This window comes from Ursus maritimus, unplaced genomic scaffold, assembly GCF_017311325.1.
Source record: "Ursus maritimus isolate PB19 unplaced genomic scaffold, ASM1731132v1 scaffold_20, whole genome shotgun sequence".
Classification (NCBI taxonomy): domain Eukaryota; kingdom Metazoa; phylum Chordata; class Mammalia; order Carnivora; family Ursidae; genus Ursus; species Ursus maritimus.
This window is the reverse complement of record NW_024424453.1, coordinates 29,508,261-29,530,444: the sequence shown is the minus strand read 5'-3', so window position 1 is coordinate 29,530,444 and position 22,184 is coordinate 29,508,261. Positions and strand designations below refer to the sequence as shown.

General features: G+C 41.1%; 1 long non-coding RNA gene across 2 annotated transcripts; it reads left to right on the top strand.

Moving 5' to 3' along the window:
• Positions 1–24: 24 nt before the first annotated feature.
• LOC121104277 lies at positions 25–15,166 on the top strand. 2 transcript variants are annotated; one of them, XR_005836567.1, is made up of 4 exons: positions 25–2,338; positions 12,238–12,298; positions 12,823–12,924; positions 14,765–15,166. It is a non-coding gene; the product is annotated as an uncharacterized LOC121104277 (long non-coding RNA). The 2 variants fall into 2 exon arrangements; XR_005836566.1 differs by having other exon boundaries at positions 12,823–15,166.
• The last annotated feature ends 7,018 nt before the right edge of the window (positions 15,167–22,184 follow it).

The window sequence follows — 22,184 nt, the reverse complement described above, 5'->3', positions numbered from 1 at the left end:
TTGTGTTCCCTCTCTCACTGTCTCTCTCTGTCAAATAAAATCTTTAAAAACAAAAAACAGAAAACAAAATCTGGGTTATTGATCATCCACTAACTTCCAGATTGAAGGAGTAAAAGGCAAGGCCAGTTTACTGTGGGTTCCAGGGCCCCATGAATACAGGAAGTAGGGTAGCCAGTTTAAAAAGTTTGTTTTTCCACCAAGCTTATCAAAGACGTGAACATTTTCATCATTTTTACAAAGCCCACAGTTTAGGAAAATAACTTTGTAAGAGAAAAGAAAGGCCCCAGAACTGTTCATGGAAAGTCTCAGTTACATATATAAATAAGAATCAATGTTTATGCTTACATCTTTTAACATTGAAAAGGTATATGGTTTATCTAACAAGGTTATGTGTTTACTATCTATAAAGAGTTTTCAGTTATACGCCAGTGGCAATATATATAAAATTGAATGTCTGTAAGGAACGTTCACCTGGCCCTTGCCAAATGGCAGTATCTGTGGGCGGGAAAATAGGAATCCCATGCCCTCAATTTCTTTATTTCATGGAAAAGTTTATGAAAATGTTACTTGAGTCAGTAAGGGAATGAGTCATTTGTCTTCAAAAAGAAAGGTCATATGGAAGTAATTCTGCAAATATTTAGTTGTGCGTAAATTCACTAAAGTTACCTCTACTAGAACTTAAGCGCAAACCCCTCTCTCACCCTTGAATATTTTACAGGACTCAGAACAGCCCTTCACGTACATCTGTCCAGTTTCCCAGCATTCCAAGGCAGGAAATGGAGCATATTTCCTGGCTTTAAATGTGAGAGTTGGCCAGACACTGTCTTGTCAGCCCTGAGTGATCAAGACGTTCAGAATATTTATGTGCATCCTGAGTTCAGAGCAGGAAACGTTATCAGTTGCTGCAGGGTTGAACGGTACCCCACCCTTCATATGACCAGGACATTCCTAAAGCAGCTTAGCATGATGGAAAACCTTTGAAGTCGAGCCTTAGATTGAATACCAGCAAGTGTATTCTTCCAGTCAGGATTTTAAGCATGAATGAGGCCAAAACAGGAAGGAAAAAGGTAACTTGTAGAAAACAATAAAGGAAGAAGAGAACATTGGAAAAGAAAGGTATCATATTTAATACCTTTAGAGATAAACATTGCATGCACAAAACGACAGGATGCCACTTCAAAAAAAAAAACACATTTTTTTTTCCAGAGAATTAAAATCAGGTCTTCAAAAAAAAACACCAAACAGCAGAAATGAGAAACAATGGAAGACACTGAGAGATAACGTTGAAGAAATTCCCTTAAGCAGAATAAACAGAAAGATGGAAAAACTGGAGACAGAGTTAAAATAGGGGAGGCCAGTCTAGGCGGTCCATTATCTAAAAAAGGTAGGTCCAGAAAGAGTTTTGAAAGAGAGTGGTTATGGATTTGTGTCTCCCCCCCCCCAACCCCCAAGGTAATGGTTTTAGGAGGTGGTGCCTTTGTAAAGGGACCCGGGAAGCTCTCTTGAGATCTTTCTGCCATGTGAGAACACAGTGAGAAAGCGGCACTGGGAAACCAGAAACAGGGCCCTCCCTGGCTGCTGAGTCTGCTGGTGCCTTGAACTTGGACTTCCAGCTTCCAAAACTGTGAAAATTAAGCCAACTAGTTGGGGTATTTTTTTTATAGCAGCTCAAGCTGACTAAGATGGGTGGAGAACAAAATAAAAAATTCAAAAGCATTCCCAGAAAGGAAGAGTATGCCACTGAGTACCCAGCCCCACAGATGAAAATAAACCCTAACAAATGCATGTCATTGTGAATTTTTACGATATGGAAACAAGAAGTTCCTATAAATTTCCAGGGTATGGCAGAAGGAGAGAATGTTCCTTAGAAAGGAGCAAGAATCAGAATAGCACTGTATTTCTCAACACAGAATGTTAGAAGACAAGGGGTGATGCTTCAAAAGTCTAAGGGAAAAATAATTTCCCAGCCTAGGATTCTAGAGTCAGCCAAACTCCCAATTAAGTGAGGGGACAACATTTAGGCATTTTCAAACACACTAGGTCTCAGATTTACTTCCCATGAATGTGTTGTAAAGCTCCTGAAAGATGTTCTCCCCCAGAGTGGGGTAACCAAGAAAGGAAGGAGGGGCTCTCCAGAAGGTGGTGAAGAGCTGGCAGCTGACTTAAGAGCATGACCAGCCCAGACCAGAGCAGTTCAGAGACTCTGGGAACAAACTCTTCACGAAGATGAAACAGAGACAGTCTCTGGGCTCAGCATATTGAGAGGAAAGGGACTGACATACCTAAAGGGAGAGTTTGGAGAAACGGCAGAATAATCGCTGTGGTGCGATGTGGCGAGGTAAGGTTCTGACTGGTACTTCCATAATGACAATGCCAATATGATTATATTGGGAGAATATAAGAACGGGATGTGTGTGAGAGAGTGTATGTATGTTTGGTGGGAAGAGAATGTGAAAGACAATTGAATCTTCCAAAGGCAGAAATTAAAAGATGATGGCAAAAGCTAAAAAAACAACCCCCACCAAATAAAACAAGGAGTAGCAATATAACAGGCTATAGATGAAGAGTAGTGTTTTGTCAAGGTCACATTTCCCAAACGTAATCATTGTGTTATGGATACGTGCCATGATGAAGTACATTTTGTGAGCACAGGGATCACGCCTGTGTTGTTCGTCTTTAGATCCCTCCAGAATGTAGCAGTATATGTAGAATATAAGTGGTATTTGGTGAATGAATTAAACTGTGCTTATGTAAATCAGTTCTTTATGATTAAAAAAAATAATAGCCTGAATCCACATGGTACAAAATGGATGTTAATGGTCAACAGCAACCTTTACCAACTGACATTAGCAAAGCCACGGGCTGTGTCTGAATCAGGGCTGTGTGGGCTAGTTTCCAAAATTACAAATTCCTGCTCCAGGCCAGTCTCCCCTGACTTCTAGGTATTTTCAACAATGCCAGTTTTTCAGAATCTGACCTAGTGAGGCTTGGGACTAGAACTAGAGTTCCCAGATGAGAAGAAATCCCACCTATTACCTTGCTTCACTTCTAGATTCTTCATTTGAACTTGCTTCAAACTCGTCTTGCGTACTGTCCTTGGCTTTCTATAGTGGAAATAGAATCTAAAAAGAGAAATTTTGAAAATACTTTCTTTTGTTTTCTGTGTACCTGTCAATTTTCTCAAGGTTATGTGGTAGACAAAAATCTGGCCCTAACCAGGACAAATGGGTGGGCTTTGGGGTTGAGTGACCTGTCAGCTGGATGAAACACCTCCTGAGAACAAGGACATCTGGGCTGTCCGCAAGTGCGTCCCCGTGGGTGCTCAGGAAGGGCCAGTAGAGCTGCCCACGATTGCAGGTGTCCTGTGTCTCAGCTCTACGATTAATCAAGGGTTCTTTCAATTCCAGATGGTCTAGTGTTGTGTTGCTTTAACTAGATATGAATAAGAAATCCTTTTGATTTAATAAGCTTTAAAGACGCATAGGGCAGCAAAGCTAACAATGAATAGGAAGGAAATGTGTTAAGTCACTCAACATTCACGCTCTACTTCTGGCAAAATGTTAGAACTTCCATGAATAGCTGTTTCTGCTTCGCTTCTTTTCTTCTGGGTCATTTTTGTCTCAAATTTTGTCAGCAAAAGAAAGGTTAAAAAGAGAGGGGCTCCTGGGTGGCACACTCAGTTAAGTGTCTAACTCTTGGTTTCAGCTTAGGTCGTGATTTCAGGGTCATGAGATCGAGCCCCGCACTGGGTTCTGTGCTCAGTGCAGAGTCTGCTTGAGATTCTTTCCCTCTCCCTCTGCCCCTCCTCTCTCTCTCTCTAAAAGATTTTATTTATTTGAGAGCACGAGCGGGGTAGAGGGAGAAGGAGAAGCAGGCTCCCATCTGAGCAGGGAGCCTCACGTGGGGCTCAATTCCAGTTCCCTGGCTCATGACCTGAGCTGAAGGCAGACACTTAACCGACAAGCCACCCAGGCGCCCCATAAATAAATCTTTTTTTTTTTTTTAAGAGAAAACAAAATCATTAACTTAGTTTGTGAGGATCACAACATATTATGGGTTTGCCTGTCCATTTATTTACTCCTTTGGGATTTACTCCAGCTGTCTTTTTTTTTTTTTTTTAATTTTATTTATTTGAGAGAGAGAGAGCACAAGCAGGGGAGCAGCAGGCAGGGGGAGCGGGAGAAGCACGCTCCCTGCTTAGCAGGGAGCCCGACATGGGACTCCATTCCAGGACCCTGGGATCATGACCTGAGCTGAAACTGGACACTTAACTGATTGAGCCACCCAGGCGCCCCTAGTCCAGCTGTCTTGAAGGGTTGGAAGGAGATTTCTTGAAGAATGGTTTCAACTGGATTTAGAATTTAAATCTAACTTCAACCAAAGGAGGAGGGTAGACTGCCCAGGTCAATGGGTCTGTGTTGATCTGGCCCGAGAAGTGGCAGTCACGATCATCTGTGAGAGATCACCTGTGGAAGGAAGCTCATTTGCTCCTCAGCCCTCCAGAGAAGGCACAGAACATCTGTATCTGGGGAGAGTGCCCTCCCTCCAGCCTTATTCATGGCTTGGTCCTTTAATAGTAGAAAGTTCATTTAGCATCTTGGAGACAGAGATAGGAGTTATGATGGACTAAACTAAATAAAATGCAACAAGTAAGACATTTGGAGACCGTTTTCCCTGACTCCAGAAACCTCATCATAAACAATATTGCAGAGGATAAATTGGGAGAGAAAAATCGATGATCACAGTTTTGTATTTTGTAAAAATGTTGTCTCCCATTTCCCATGACAAGATAGGTATTAATTCCCACCAATCTGGGGGGGAGGGGGTGCTCTCACTTATAGTTTACCCTTTTCTCTTCCAAAATCTTAGAGCCAGCCTTTTATTTACATTCAGAAACTTTAACCATCCTGAGCAAATACCGATTTTCCCTGAAATGATCTTTAGGGGTGGTTCTACTGCAGGGCCTTGGTAAACTAGAAATGCTTAGCAATTCCTTGTCATGCTGAGTTGTTCCCCCCCGCCCCCGCATAAATACAGGAAATCCACTGGACTTAACTTTTCCCCTTCACCAGCTAACATAAAAGACATAAAATCACTGTCTTTCCTTAGTTGCCATAGTACACAGTTGTTTTTGGGGGTTCATCATCTGGTCTCCATTTCTAATAGTGCCCAAGTCCTTTTCCGCACAGAGTGTGATTTGGGTGGGAAGGAGACCTCTCACACCGTGGACTGAAGAAGAAAAGCTGGGCTGTCCAATACAGCAGCCACTGGCCACATGTGACTATTGAGCACTTGAAATATATCTGAAGAACTGAATTATTTACTTCATTTTAATTAACTTATTTAATTTTTTATTGAGGTATAATTGTCATATAATATTAGTTTAAGGTGTACAACATAGTGATTTGACATTTGCATACATTGTGAAATGGTCACCATAGTACGTCTAGTTACCATCTGTCACCATACGAATGGTCACCAATGTCTTGTTACCATCTGTCAGTACGATACTATTGACTGTATTCCCCATGCTATACATTATATCCCCATGACTTATTTATTTCATCACTGGAAGTATGTACTTCTTATTCCACTCCTCTCTGGCAATCACCAGTCCATCCCCTATATCTACGAATCTGAGATTTGTTTGTTTCTTTTGTTTTTTAGATTCCACATATAAGTGAAATCATACAGTATCTTTCTCTGACTTATTTCACTTAGCATAATGCCCTCTAGGTCCATGTTGTCACAAATGGCAAGATTTCCTTCTTTTTATGGCTGAGTAGTATTCCACTGTACCACACCTTTATCCATTTATCCATCAGTGGACACTTAGGTTGCTTCCATATCTTGGCTGTTGTAAATAATGCCACAATGAACATAGGGGTGCATATATCGTTTCCAGTTAGTGTTCTTGTTTTCTTTGGGTAAATACTCAGTAGTGAAATTACTGGATCATATGGTATGTCTACTTTTATTTTTTTGAGGAATCTCCATAGTGTTTTCCACAGTGACTGCATCAGTTTATGTTCCCACCAACAGTGTACAACGATTCCCTTTTCTCCAAATCCTCACCAACAGCTTGTTGTTTCTTGTCTTTTTCATTTTAGCCGTTCTGACAGGTGTAAGGTTATATCTTACTATGATTTTGATTTGCATTTTCCTGATGATGAGTGATATTGAGCACTTTTCACGGATCTTTTGGCTATCTATGTCTTCTTTGGAAAAATTCTCAGGTCCAACGCCCATTTGTAAAGTGGATTGTTTGGTTTTTTGAGTTGTGTTATTGAGTTGTGTGTGTTCTTATGTATTTCGGATATTAACACCTTATTGGATGTATGGTTTGCAAATATCTTCTCCCATTCAGTAGGTTGCCATTTTGTCTTATTGTTTCCTTTGTTGTGCAGAAGCTTTTTAGTTTGATAAAGTCCCAGTGGTTTATTTCTGCTTTTATTTCCCTGGCCTTTGGAGTTAGATCCAAAAAAATGTTGCTTAGACCAATGTCAAGGAACTTACTGCCTATGTTTCCATGTAGGTTTCAGGTCTTACATTCAAATCTTTAATCCATTTTGAGTTAATTTTTGTGTATGATATAGGACCATCTACTTTCATTCTTTTGATATGGTTGCCCAGTTTCCCCAGCACCATTGATTGAAGAGACTTTCCCCCCCATTGTATATTCTTGTCTCCTCTGTTGTAAACTAATTGACTATATATACAGGGATTATTTCTGGGCTCTCTGTTTTGTTCCATTGATCTATGTTGCTGGTTTTTTATACCATACTTTTTGATTACTATAGCTTTGTAGTATAATTTGAATTCAGGGAGCATGATACCTTCAGTTTTGTTCTTTTTTTTTTTTTTTTTGGCTACTTGGGATCTTTTGTGGTTCCATAAAAATGGTGGAATTATTTGCTCTAGTTCTGTGAAATATGCCACTGGAATTTTGATAGGGATTGCATTGACTCTGTAGATTGCTTTGGGTAGTATAGATATTTTAACAATTTTAATTCTGCCAACCCATGAGCATGGAATATCTTTCCATTTATTTGTGTTGTCTTCAATTTCTTTTATCAGTGTTTTATAGTTTTCAGAGTACACGTCTTTCACCTCCTTGGTAAAGTTTCTTCCTAAGATTTAGTTATTTTTGGTGCAGTTGTAAATGGGGTTGTTTTCTTATTTTCTCTTTCTGCTACTTCATCTTTAGTGTAGACAAATGCAGTGGATTTCTGTATATTGGTTTTGTGTCCTGCGATCTTGCTGAATTCATTTACCATTTCGACTAGTTTTTTGGTGGAGGCTTTTAGGGTTTTCTATAAATAATGTCATTTGCAAATAGTGAAATTTCTATTTCTTCCTTACCAATTTGGATGCCTTTTTATTTCTTTTTATAGTCTGATTGCTGTGGTTAGGACTTCCAGTACTATGTTGAATAAAAGTTTTGAGAGTGGACATCTTTGTCTTGTTCCTGATCTTAGGGGAAAAGCTGTCAGATTTTCACCATTGAGTATGAGGTTTGCTGTGGGTTTTTCATATATGGCCTTTATTAGGTTGAAGTATGTTCCCTCTAAATCTATTTTGTTGAGAGCTTTTATCATGAATGGATGTTGTACTTTGTCAAATGCTTTTTCAGCATTTGAAAAGCGTCTGTTGAAATGATCATACGGTGTTTATCCTTTCTCTTGTTGATGTGATGTATCACATTGATTGATTTGCAAATGTTGAACCATGCTTGCACCCCAGGAATAAAGCCCATTTGATTGTGGTGAATGATTTTGTAAATGTATTGTTGGATTCTGTTAGCTAATATTTTGTTGAGGACTTTTGCATCTGTGTTCATCAGAAATATTGGCCTGTATTTCACCTTTTGTGGTTGTCTTTATCTGGTTTTGATATCAGGGTATGCTGGCCTCATAAAATGAATTTGAAAAGGTTCCTTCCTCTTTTATTTTTTGGAATAGTTTGAGAAGAAAAGATATTAACTCTTCTTTAAATGTTTGGTAGAATTCATCTGTGAAGCCATCTGATTCTAGACTTTGGTTTGTTAGGAGTGTTTTGATTACTGATTCAACTTCATTGCTGGTATTCTGTCTGTTCAAATTTTCTATTTCTTCCTGATTCAGTTTTGGAAAGTGATATGTTTCTAGGAATTTGTCCACTTCTTCTAGGTTGTCCAATCTGTTGGCATACAAATTTTCATATTATAATCCTTTGTATTTCCATGGTGTTGGTTGTTATTTCTCCTCCTTCATTTCTGATTTTATTTACTTGAGTCCTCTCCTTTTCTTGATGAGCCTGGCTAAAGGTTTATGAATTTGTTGATCTTTTCAAAGAACTAGCTCCTGGCTTCATTGTTCTGTTCTTTTGTTTTTTTAGTCTCTATTTCTTTATTTCTGTTTTAATCATGATTATTTCCTTCCATCTACTGGGCTTTGGGCTTTGTTTGTTCTTTTTCTAGGTCCTTTAGGTGTAGGTTAGGTTGTTTATTTGAGATTTTTCTTGCTTCTTGAGTTAGACATGTATTGCTATAATCTTGGACTTTTGTGTTTTCATTTTCATTTGTCTCCTTGTATTTTTTTATTTCCTCTTTGATTTCTTGGTTGACCCATTCATTGTTTAGTAGCTCCTCCACTTATTTGTGTTCCTCCAGATTTTTTCTTGTGATTGATTTCTCGTTTCATACTAGAAAAGACGCATGATATGATTTCAGTTTTTTTGAATTTATTGAGACTTATTTTTGTGGCAGAAGGTTCAGCTGTTGTGACTGCAAACTGACGTATGTGGTTATCTTCCCATCTCTCCAAGGCAGGAGTCACTTTGAAATGTTGCTGGTCTCTTCCAGAGCGGCTTGAAGATGAGACAGAACAGAAGCCACTTTGGAGGGACTCCTGCCTAGTTGCGGTGGGGGATGGTTGGATGGGGTGGATCTGCAAGAGAATTCAGGGACAGGTTGCACTTGTTAGGGCAGGTAGAGAGTGTTCATGCTGGTTCCGCAGATGTCCGGCTATCTAGGCTTGGGGAGGAGGGAAGGCAGAGAATCTCACCAGCTCTTTTGTTCGTAGAGAAGTCTCCTAAAGATCCCTGCCCCTCCAGCACTAGTTCTGAGATAAGGAAGTAAATCTCTTTTGAATATCCCAGATGTTTTTCAAACTGCTGCTTCTGTGCTGTATCTTGGTAGGTGGTTTATTATGCCGTTTCTTTAAGGTTGGGGGGGAGGGTCTCAGTTTCCTATCACCCATTGGCTCTGCCAGAAGCAAGTGCAGATTTTTAAAGTACCTGGAGTTAAGCCCTGCTGGTTGTAAAAAACAAAACAATACAAAAACCTTAAGCCCCACTGGTTTTCAAAGCCAAATAGTATGGGGACTTATCTTCTCAATGCAGGTCTGTGCCTGGGGTGCCTGGGGTGGGGTCTGCTCTGTGTTTGTGGTTATTCTTGCTGGGAGTTTGATTCCTGACCACATCCACACCCCTCCTACAGTTTTTGACATGGCCTCTTTTCTATGATTAGCTATGGAAAGTCTGTTCCGCCAGTCTTTTGGTCATTTTCTAGGCTGGGTGTACTGATGTGGCTGGTATCTAGACGTGTCTGTGGGACAAGGTGAGCTTAGTATCCTCCTATTCTGCCATCTTCCCAGCAACTATTTAAGTAATTATTGCCAGGTATGTACTACTATCATTTTATTAATTGTTTTCTGGCTTTTTTTTTTTAAGATTTTATTTATTTGTGAGAGAGATAGAGCACACAAGTAGGGGGAAGCAGCAGGCAGAGGGAGAAACAGGCTGTCTGTTGAGCAGGGAGCCCAGTGTGGGGCTTGATCCCAGGACCTGGGATCATGACCTGAGCTGAAGGCAGACTCTTAACCTACTGAGCCACCCAGGTGCCCTTTTCTGCCTGTTTTTGTAGTTTCTCTTCATTGCTTTCTTTTCCTTTTTCTCTTTCCCCTTGTGGTTTGATGACTTTCTTTAGTGTTTTGCTTAGATTCCTTTCTCATTTTCTTTTGTGTATCTATGGTACGTTTTTGCTTTGTGGTTACAATGAGGTTCACATATATCATCCTATGTATATAATGGTCTATTTTAAGGTATGGTAACATATTTGAACACACCCCAAAACTCTATGTTTTTACTCTCCTCCCCCAAATTTTATGTTTTGATGTCACTTTTTACACCTTTTTAAATGTATCCCTTAACTAATTGTTGTAATTTTAGTTGATGTAATTAGTTCTCTCTTCAACCATATTAGTTAGATATGCTCAGTGAGGAGTCTGCTGGGGACATTCTCTCCCTCTCCCTCTGCCCTTCCCCGCTGCACTCACGCATGCTCTCTCTCTCTAAAATAAATAATCTTTTAAAAAATTTAAAAATTCTTTTTTCATTTTGCTGGTTTAGTGTGAGTTACACTGCTTTGTTTTCCAGTTTGCTGATCCATTTTTCTGCTTCATCTAGTCTGCTGTTGAACCCCTCCAGTGTAAATACACTGTTCAATTCTGTTCAGTTATTGTACTTTTCAGCTCTGTGACTTCTGTTTAGTACTTATATTTTCTGTCTCTTTGTTGAAGTTCTCATTTGTGTTCATCCATTCTCCTGAGTTGGGTGAGCGTCTTTATGACCTTTACTTTGAATTCTTTTTAGGTAGATAATTTATCTCCATATCATTAAGGTCTTTTTCTGAGATTTTTGTCCTTTTCCTTTCTATGAAACATATCCCTCTTTCCTCATTTTGTTTGACTCTCTGTGTTTGTTTCTATGTATTAGTCAAAACAGCTACTTCTGTCAGTCTTGAACGAGTGCCCTTGTGTGATGATGATCTTTCTTGTTCAACCTGTTCAAACTCCTGGTTGTCTCTTGAACCTATGTAATTGTCTAAGCCACCTGATTTGTTCTTCATATGTCTCTATTACTGAGAGTATGCCAAGACCTGTCAATGATCCAAGAAAAGGAATCTTAGCACCTAGTTTTAGGCTAATTGGAAGCCACACCTCAGGCAGCAGCTTTTAAAACATACAAATATGTACAGTCATGTGGGGCAATTGTAATTCCTGTTTGTCTCCAGTCTAAGAGATCCAGAAGTGTCTCTAGAGTGACAGTTGCAAAAAACTGGGACTTTAGACGAGTGTATTTCCTTTCTGAGAATTGTCACCATGCTGTAGCAAGGCCGAGGGATGTGCAAGGATGGTATCTCCCTGATAGTGCCTTCTTAGCCTCTAGATGTTTGGGAATCCTTCAGCCTGTCCCTGAGGCTGAAGCTCTAGGCTAAGTAAATAAGCCTTTTGTATAGGAAGACTGGAGTTGTGTTTCAGTTTGCTGTCTGTGCAGTGCCCTGGGGGTGGTGGACTGCCAACAATTGTCTTTCTAATTGTAATCGTCCTGTGGAGCTCTGGAATACCAGTCTTCTTGGCCACCAGGGTTAAGCAATCAAGGGGCATCCCCTCATGGGGTTTTTGTAAGCTTGAGGGCTTTAGCAAGGCGGCTGAAGAATGTAGGGGGTGGGTCATACTTGCTGGCTTCAGAAAGGCAGAGGGAAAATATCCTTACTGTGCATTACCCTGGGTTTCAGCAGTGTAGCAGGAGAGTACCTTGTCTGTACATTTGTGCCAACTTTATGCTGACCATTCACATGCACTAGCCCCAGCCAGGGAGTGGGAGACCATTGCAACTGCTGGCACTCTCTGGTGTCAGCAGTGCCAGGACCACTCGCCCTACCCATCCTAGTGAGAGGGTGTGTCCAGCATGCCTGTGCTATTAGGCTATAGGGAGAGTGCAACAGTGGTGTCCACTAGCACTTCTGTCTCTGGGGAGAGTCTCAGCTGTCCCCTGCTCCTCCAGCCAATGCCCCCACATTAGCGTGTGAATCTCCCTCACATATAGTCTAAGTGCTTTTCAACTGCTGGTTTTTTCCACTGGGTCTAGAGTGAATGAAACTGCACGTAAGCCCTCTAAGGGGGAATCTCAGTTTCCTCTAGCACTTTGGGACCCCAAGAAGTCAGTCCCATTGGCTTTCCAAGCCAGATGTTCTGGGGACTCACCTTTCTGGGGTGCCCAATGTGGGGCACTAACCCCTCACTCCTCTCCTCCAGGAGAAGTGCCTGTCAGGTGAGATCCCACCCTCTTGTGGGTCACCACACTGGGGGATGTTTTTGTTTGTTTGTTTTTGCCAACTATATCTCTGCTTCTCTTACCCATCTTGATGTGGTCCTTCTATCCTTTGTTGTAGACAGTGGTTCTCTATTTTTTCAGATCTTTTTCAGAGGGAAATGATCCTTATGTCACTGCAGATTTGGTGCGTCCATGTGAGGAGGTGAGTTCAGGATCTTCCTATGCCGCCATCTTGGACCTCCCTCTAACTTATTTAAATTTAAAAACTGATGCTCAAGTCAATTTTTGAAAAACTTTAAGTTTGGAACAATTTGAATATGTGAAAATACTTTTCCAACTATAAACTTTTTTTGAAAAACTTTAAGTAAGTTTGGAACAATTTGAATATGTGAAAATACTTTTCCAACTATAAACTTTACAAAATTTACATACAGTTAACTTTTTATAGTTCATGTATTTCCACTGAAAATTTAGCCTCCAATTTGAGATGTGTTATAAATTTAAAATATACTCTAGAGATTTGGGGGGGAAAGCATAAATATCTTGATCATTTTTTTATATTGATTACATGTCGAAATAGTAATATGTGGATATATTAGGTTAAACAAAATATATTATTAAAATTAACTTCACATGTTTCTTTTTACTTTTTTTACTGTGGCATCAGAAAATTTAAAATCACACACATGCCTTGAATTATGTTTCCCTTCCCTCTTCCTTTTTCAGGACAGGCTGGAGGTGGAAGTGTAACCTGAGTTTGGCCAACCAAATGCTCCTCGGAGCCCAAGAACGCACGGCAAGGACAGAGAAACGGTGGGCTGGAGGAAGGTAAGCCGTGGTGGAGGTTGCTTGTCCTACCTGTGTGTGTCTTGGCGAGACCCTCAGACGTCCACACCCACCTAACAGATTCCTGTTTGCTCGCATTAGCCAATCTCTTCCTGGTGTTTACAGCCAAACACCCTAACAGACCTGATTAGGAAGTCAGTCTCTACCCTCGACCCTTTTTCACAAAAATCCCTTTGTTACCACTAAAGTCACACAGTTGCTGGAGCAGCTGAGTCTATATCAAGCTCCTCAGGGGATTTTGATGCTCAGCTAAGATTGAGACACTCAGCTTTAGGTCTTTTAAGCATCTGTATAGCCAGTGAGCTAACATGAGCCTCTGCTGTCACACTTCTGATATAGAGGTTAAACAAACTTCCTGGGATCCCTGCTCTCCTGCAGCTGGAAGAATTCCATGCATTCAATAAATATTTATTGAGGATCTAATATGCATGCTTCAAACATTGTCCTACATGCTAAGGGCAGAGCAGCGAGCAAAACAAAAATCTCTTCTGCTTTAGCATACGTTTTAGTGGGGGAAAGGGAACAATAAGCCAAATTAAAAAAAGAAAGATACATAGTATGTTACATGGTGACAGGTCTAAGAAGAAAACCAAACCGGAGAGGGGGTAAGGAGAGAGAGAGAGTTGGAAGGGAGTAGAAATTTAGATGGGATGATCACAGAAGAAAACCTAGAATGTCACATTTTCAGGAAAGGGGCAAGCCTTGAGAATATGGGGTGGGAAAAGAGCTTTCTAGGCAAACAGAAAACAAGTGCAGAGAGCTTGAGGTAGGACCTTGGACTTGAAGTTGACATAAAGTTCCTTAATTAGGCTGCTCCTAACTTGTGAGGATGAAGGCTGCTTAGGGCTTCTGCATGCTGGAAGCTACCACTAAGGAGAAGAGGTGGGCAGGATTAGGTTGTCCTGAAGGGTGAAAGGAGGGGGATGGTGGGGTCAGAGTTCTGTGCATGGAGTTGGGGAGACTGTTGCCTTAATGACTTCTTCAACCTTGTATAGCTTGGTGTGTGTCATTTTGGAATTTGCATTCACTCTTGTCAACTTAAGGAATCTCAAGAGGATCAGGAAATGAAGTAGCTTCTAGTCGGGATACCACCTGTGGCCAGAGGGCTGCCCTGCTATACCCAGAGTATTCCTTGCTAAAGTGGGAATCTCAGACTCTCAATGAAGGCACTATGCATGTTTTCAACCAGGTGACTGGGAGCTGGGGTCTTCTTTGATCCCTAGCCAGGAACACCTTATTTCTAGGGTACCATCTAATCCTGGCCAGCACATGGAGATGGGGACTTGAGGCCCACACCTGGACTGGGCGTACGTGCCTGTTAATAGTTTTGTTTTGATTTTTTTTTCTTAATGCATGCACATAATCAAAAGTAAAATTAGAGTAGCCTAATTTCCCAGAGTAGGTGGGGAACTTTCCCTCCTACACAGGGAGAAAAGTTTTGAATGGACAGCTTCAGCCTGCTGGGATGAGAAAACCCAGGAAGGATCTCTTGCACGTTCTATCCTCATGAGAAGACCCTATTTTAATAAGAAAAAAATATTTCTAATTTAAGAAAAAACATCTGGGATACTGGAGAAATATCAGAAGATCAATGTGGTTAACTGGGGTAAGGAAATAGAACGGTAGAAACTGAAGTCAGAGCTAAGGCGTTGGGGGAAAGAGGCATCTGCAATCTCCACCGTCACCCATTTTGAAAAAGTGAAACATGAGTGTTTGCCGGGGTGGTGTTAGCCATCAGCCCAGCAGGTGAAGGAGTGCTGCTGACGTGCTGTCCTGAGAGAGAGGCAGCACTCCAGAATAATCACCCTTTGTTTCTTCACAGGTTTTTGGTGAAGATAAGGCAGAGGAGAGCCCTTGTTTGACAGAGCTTATCACACCCCACACTTATACTAGAATGTGTGTGGATTTTCTTCATGATCAACACATAATGAGAGATACCGAAAAAAAGAGAAAGAAAAATACTGAGGTGGGGTCACAAACCCTAAATGCTCTTTGCCCCGAATTAAGTGAGGACATTTCCCAGAATCCTGTTTATTTGGAAACTTGGAAATCCTAGCGATCACCAACAGTGGTTTTATTTTTCTTAGGAGTCCTGACCTCCCTTTGTACCAAGAGCTGGTCACAGCACTCTGGCTGATTAGATTGGATTGAAAAGCAGGAAAATTTAAGAAGTGTGCGCATTCCCCTGGATTGTTAAATACTCATTAAACATTTCATCACCTGATTTGCCCAAACTGCTCTTGCCCTCCCACTGCTGGGGCAGCCACGTCCTCTCCAGCTACCTGGAACCCATTCTAGGTCTGCATTCATGCGCCGGAGCTTAAGCTTCTGCTCTGATCCATCTGCAGGCTTATAAATCAATGCTTTGCCCCCTCCCCAGTTGCAATTCAGGGATCATCCATGCCCATTCTTTCATTCATTCTTTTTTTGAGTGTTTACTGGAGGCCAGGCATGGTTCCAAGGACTGAGGGGAACCCCAGTACACAAAATAGGTGAAATAAGTGACTATAGGAGGGGAAAAGTGGTGCTTACATGGTAGTGAGCAGAACATAAATACATAGATACGAAATATGTCAGGTGTTGAGTACTGTGAGAAGAGAATGGCAGATACAGAGGTGGAGAATGACAAAGCATGTGGTGTTAATTTAGAGCAAGTAGTCAAGAAAGGAGACTTTGCTAAGGTGACTTGTGAGCAGACACCTGGAAATCTCAGGTTAGCTCTTTTTTTTTTTTTTTAAAGATTTTATTTATTTATTTGACAGAGATAGAGACAACCAGCGAGAGAGGGAACACAAGCAGGGGGAGTGGGAGAGGAAGAAGCAGGCTCATAGCAGAGGAGCCTGATGTGGGGCTCGATCCCATAACGCCGGGATCATGCCCTGAGCCAAAGGCAGACGCTTAACCGCTGTGCCACCCAGGCGCCCCTCAGGTTAGCTCTTTTTAAGCGGAGAAAACAGTATAGAACCAAGCCTCAGAGGCCTGGCTGGGGTTGCAAGTTGCAACAGCAGACAGGAGGCCATGATGGAGGGAGGGAGCCAGGGGGATGAGCTCAGATGGTGTCAGGGGACAAGCTCAGATGGAACCTTGTTGGCCATGACAAGGACTCTGGATTTTATTCTAAATGAGATGCAAAGCCACTGAAACATTTTGAGAGGGTCATGCTGACTGCTGTGAGAACAATCTAGAAGCCCAACCAGACTACCATGGTGATTCAGGCAAAAGAAGTGGTGGAAAACACTTGATGGACAAACACTGGCCCAAAGGGCTAAAAGGAGGCCCACTGATTGGTCTGCACCCCCTGTACTCTGCTCCTTGGGGAGGGATCATCAAACGCCCATGAAAGAAGCCTGGCCAGGGATACCTGGCTTGATTGAAAGAGGGCATTTGTCCATAGCGGACATTTTCTTAAATACATTTCACCTTATAATATCCTTTACTTAAGACCTTTACTAATTTAAATCCTTTCAGAAGCCTGGGTAAAAAGTGCCTTCCTTCTTTTTTTTTTTTTTTTTAAAGATTTTATTTATTTATTTGACAGACAGCCAGCGAGAGAGGGAACACAAGCAGGGGGAGTGGGAGAGGAGGAAGAAGGCTTCCAGCAGAGAAGCTTGATGTGGGGCTCGATCCCAGAATGCTGGGATCACGCCCTGAGCCCTGAAGGCAGACGCCCAACGACTGAGCCACCCAGGCGCCCCAAAAGTGCCTTCCTTCTGAACTTCCTAGAATCTGTTGTAGTTTAATTCACGAAAGGATGAGAAAAGTCTTTTTTTTTTTCCTTTTTGCAACACTTATGCAACTTTTCTATTAAAATACTTAAATGCTGGGGTGCCTGGGTGGCTCAGTCGGTTAAGCATCTGCCTTATGCTCAGGTCATGATCTCAGGGTCCTGGGATCGAGCCCAGCATGGGGCTTCCTGCTCAGTGGGGAGCCTGCTTCTCCCTCTCCCTCTGCCCCTCCCCCCTGCTCATGCTCTCTTTTTCAAATAGATAAATGAAATCTTGAAAAAAAATTACTTAAATGCTTACCCAAGGCAATCTAGACATTTAATACAATCCTTATCAAAATACCACCAGCAGCATTTTTCACAGAGCTAGAACAGTCCTAAAATTTTCATGGAACCACGAAAGACCCCAAATAGCCAAAGCAATTTTGAAAAAGAAAAGTAAAGCTGGAGGCATCACAATCCTGGACTTCAAGCTCTATTACAAAGCTGTAATCATCAAGGCAGTATGATACTGGCACAAAAACAGACACATAGATCAATGGAACAGAACAGAAAACCCAGAAATGGACCCACAACTCTATGGCCAATTAATCTTCAACAAAGCAGCAAGGAATATCCAATGGAAAAAGGACAGTCTCTTCAACAAACGGTGTTGGGAAAACTGGACAGCCACACGCAGGAGAATGAAACTGGACCACTTTCTTACACCATACACAAATATAAATTCAAAATGGATGAAAGACCTAAATGTGAGACAGGAAACCTTCAAAATCCTAGAGGAGAACACAGGCAGCAGTCTCTTCAACTCAGCCACAGCAACTTCTTATGAGACACATCTCCAGAGGCAAGGGAAACAAAAGCAAAAATGAACTATTGGGACTTCATCAAGATAAAAAGCTTCTGCTCAGTGAAGGAAACAACAAAACTAAACTAAAAGACCATCTATGGAATGGGAGAAGATATTTGCAAATGACATATTGCATAAATGGTTGGTATCCAAAACCTATAAAGACATCAAACAACACCCAAAAAATAATCCAGTTAAGAAACAGGCAGAAGACATGGACATTTTTCCAAAGAAGACACGTGGCTAACAGACACATGAAAGGATGCTGTACACCATTCATCATCAGGGAAATACAAATCAAAACCACAATGGGACACCACCTCGCACCTGTCAGAAGGGCTAAAATCAACAACAGGAAATAGCAGGTGTTGGCAAGGATGCGGAGAAAGGGGAACCCTCCTACACTGTTGGTGGGAATGCAAACTGGTGCAGCCACTCTGGAAGACAGTATGGAGGTTCTTCAAAAAGTTAAAAATAGAACTCTCCTGTGACCCAGGAATTGGACTGTTAGGTATTTATCCAAAGGATACAAAAATACAGATTGGAAGGGGCACATGCACCCTGACGTTTATAGTAGCATTATCAACAATAGCCAAATTATGGAAAGAGCCCAAATGTCCATCAGCTGATGAATGGATAAAGAAGTGGTATATGTATACACTGGAATACTACTCAGCCATCACATAGAATGAAATCTTGCCATTTGCAATGACATAGATGGATCTAGAGAGTATTTATTATGCTAAGGGAAAGAAGTCAGAGAAAGACAAATACCATATGATCTCACTCATATAGAATTTAAGAAACAGCACAGATGAACATAGGGGATGGGGGGAAAAAGAGGGCAGCAAACCACAAAAGACTCTTTAGGATAGAAAACAAACTGAGAGTGATGGAGGGAGGTGGGTGGGGGATGGGCATTAAGGAGGGCACTTGTGATGAGCACTGGGTGTTATATATTAAGTGATCAATCGCTAAGTTCTCCTGAAACCAGTATTACACTATATGTTAACTAGAATTTATTTTTTATTAGAATTTAAATAAAAACTTGAAAAATAAAAATAATTAAAAATATAATAAAATACTTAAATGCTGCTATGGAGTTTGCTGCTTTTTACCCACTGGTTCTCCTGGACAGAAAGTGGGCATGCCTACCTAGGACGTGTAAGTAGACCACAGTTGTGGGAAGAGCTGGGGTGATGCAGACCTGGGGGAAGCCTCTGTAAATAATCACAGGTTGATGAGGAAATGCGCTCCTTCATGATCATACTTTCTGCTCTGTGTTGCTAAGGTTAAAATATCAACTACCAAAGAGATCCTTAACTGGCTACACCCCTGGACAAGCACTGTCACAACTTCCATGACCGCTTTTGTGGGGAGCCTCACGGGAACTTCCCTGTCAGGCTGTCATGAGGCCCTTCCTCCCTGCTGCTGACCACGTGTAAATCTTGGAGAGGTCTTGATGGGTGAAGCACTGCCTGGTAAGCTCTCCTTTCTGCCTTCCTGCTGGGTGGTTATTATAGAGGGCAACTTGTCATTTCAGAACCCGGGAGCAGGCAAACCTGGCTGACCATCCCGGGTGTACTGCTGCATAGTGACCCCCAGGGACAGCCTGATGACATCTTAGAAATGGCTCTGAGAAGGGGGAATGAAACATGAGAGACTATGGACTATGAGAAACAAACTGAGGACTTCAGAGGGGAGGGGGGTGGGGGAATGGGATAGACCGGTGATGGGTAGTAAGGAGGGCACGTATTGCATGGTGCACTGGGTGTTATACACAACTAATGAATCATCGAGCCTTACATCAGAAACCGGGGATGTACTGTATGGTGACTAACATAATAAAAAATCATTTAAAAAAAAAAAAAAAAAGAAATGGCTCTGAGCCCCCACACTTAACAGTCCATTCATACACCGTGGCTGAGGCGAAGTATCACTTGATCATTCCATTCTTTGGAGACTGGAATTTTCTTTTCAAAACAACCCTTACTATTCTTTATAATGTTGTATCTAAATAAATGACAGGTAGGGGAGAGAAGTGAATATTGGCCACATGGAGTGACTTGCCTTAGGACTGGTTGTGTATATGGCAGAAGGAGATAAAAATAGATGAACTGAAATAAGTCAACCAGCAATGTAGCCAGTTTTCCTCAAAGGACAGGGAAAAATTATTACAAAATTCTAAGTACCAGACATAACCTTTAATTGTTCAGAAATAATCCTGATATCTTCTAAGTCACAACATCTAAAACTAGAAATAAGGTTCGATAGCTTGGCTTATAAGACTTTATCTCTCTCAAATGAGGATACCTTATAAAATATTGTGGTTCAGAAAAATCTGAGAGCTTCTACACAGCTTCAGTGATTGTCACAGTACACCCTCAGTAGGTAAGGGTCCTCTGGACTTAACAGTTAATCCCAGGGTACAGAAAGAAAAATGAGGTACAGAGAGGTTAAGGCTCAAAGGCAAATGTTTAGGAGGCCCATGTGACACACAGGAATCAGAACCCAGGTCTCTTTGTCAACTGCCTGCTCTCCACTCCAGGAAGACATTTAAATAATCTCTGGACATCAATAAACGTATGTGATGTGGATGTTAACAAAACAGAATTTTAAAGTTTTTAGAAATAAAAATACACTTGACCATGTAAAATTTTACCAGTTAATAGTCCAATGGCATGCACACCAGAAAGTTAACAGGTGAAATTAATTGTAATAATATATTTTAACTCAGTACAGGGATACCTCAGAGATGCTGTGGAATCGGTTCCAGACCACCACAATAAAGCGAATGTGGCCATAAAGAAAGTCAAATGAATTTCCTGGTTTCCCAGTGCATATAAGTTATATTTATACTATACTGTACTCTGTTAAGTGTGCAATAGCATTGTCTAAAAAAAACAGTGTACACACCTTAATAAAAAATACTTTAGGGGCACCTGGCTGGCTTAATCAGTGAAGCACGTGACTCTTGATCTTAGGGTTGAGAGTTTGAGCCCCATGTTGGGTGTAGAGATTACTTAAAATCTTTTTTTTTTTTTTAAGATTTTATTGATTTATTTGAGAGACAGAAAGTGAGCACAGAGGGAGAGGGAGAAGCAGACTCCCCACTGAGCAGACCTTCTTTCAAAATTAGGAGTCAAACCTTGGAAATCCTGCCCCTGCTTTATCAACTAAGTTTATGTCATATTCTAAATCTTTGTCATTTCAGCAGTCTTCACAGCATCTTCCCCAGGAGTTGATTCTACCTCAAGAAACGACTTTCTCTGCTCATCCATAAGAAGCAAGTCCTCATCCGGTCAAGTTTGATCATGAGATCGCAGCACTTCGATATAATAGTAATGAACAAGTTTGAACTATTGCAAGGATTACCAAAGTGTGACACAGAGACATGAGGTGAGCAAATGCTGTTGGAAAATGGTGCTGACTTGCTTGACGCAGAGTTGCCACAGACCTTGGCTTTGTAAGAAGTGCACAAAGTGAGGCACATAGAACAAGGTGAGCCTTACATCTGCATGTTATCGTCTCGATACATAGTCACTACTCGAAAAGTATTAATGAGATAATTTACCTTTTTCTCGCACTAAGTCTTCAAAATTTGGTATGTATTTTACACTTACTTTGTTTCTTATTTTGGATGCTAAATTTTCAGCCAAAATACTTGCTCCATACTTAGATTTCATAAAATTTAATTTGAAAAAGTCAATTCACATACCCAAGTGAGGTACTTTAAAGTTTTCCAGTAACTAAGACTTGATGTTTAAAATTTTAATCAAAAGTTCCTCAGTTGCACTAGGTACAATGAAAGTGCTCAAGAGTCCCATCCGGCCGGTGGCCACTGTACTGGGCAGCACGGTGTGACATTAACGGGATGGCATTCAGAACAGATGGTCTGTGATCTCTTCTCAAAGCTAAATAACTTTCTTGTAGCGTAAACTATCCACTGTGCTCAGCATATTATACATAATCAAAACTTTATATTTTCTTGTAATATGCCATGTTTTCTAGTAAACTTAAACTGCATTCAGATTTTATGTATGAACGCTTTCTGTTGAATTACGAAGAGGCTTATATGAATTCTAAATGACAGTCGGTCACGCATCCTTCTCCAGTGCACACACGGTGGTACTACAGTGTTAAACCACCCCCTAAAACCACTGTTAAAAAGGATATCCCACTATATTTTTTACAGATCAATGACTCTTGAATATTTATTTAAATGGAACAATTCCTGGGAATCAAAAAGTGAAAATATTTTTATGCCTATGCTTTAGCTCTACAGTTTACTTCATTATTTCTTTACAAGATGAATGTTTTATTTATTTATTGATTTATTTATTGATTTATTGATTTATTTTTAAAGATTTTGTTTATTCGACAGACATAGAGACAGCCAGCGAGAGAGGGAACACAAGCAGGGGGAGTGGGAGAGGAAGAAGCAGGCTCATAGCAGAAGAGCCTGATGTGGGGCTCGATCCCATAACGCCGGGATCACACCTTGAGCCGAAGGCAGACGCTTAACTGCTGTGCTACCCAGGCGCCCCCACAAGCTGAATGTTTTAAAAATAAAGGCTGAACACGCCTTTAGGTGTGTGATAGACTGAACGACAGCAGCTATAGAATTTCTTACTTAAACCTTTGTGACCCTTGAAATTATAAAACCCAAGA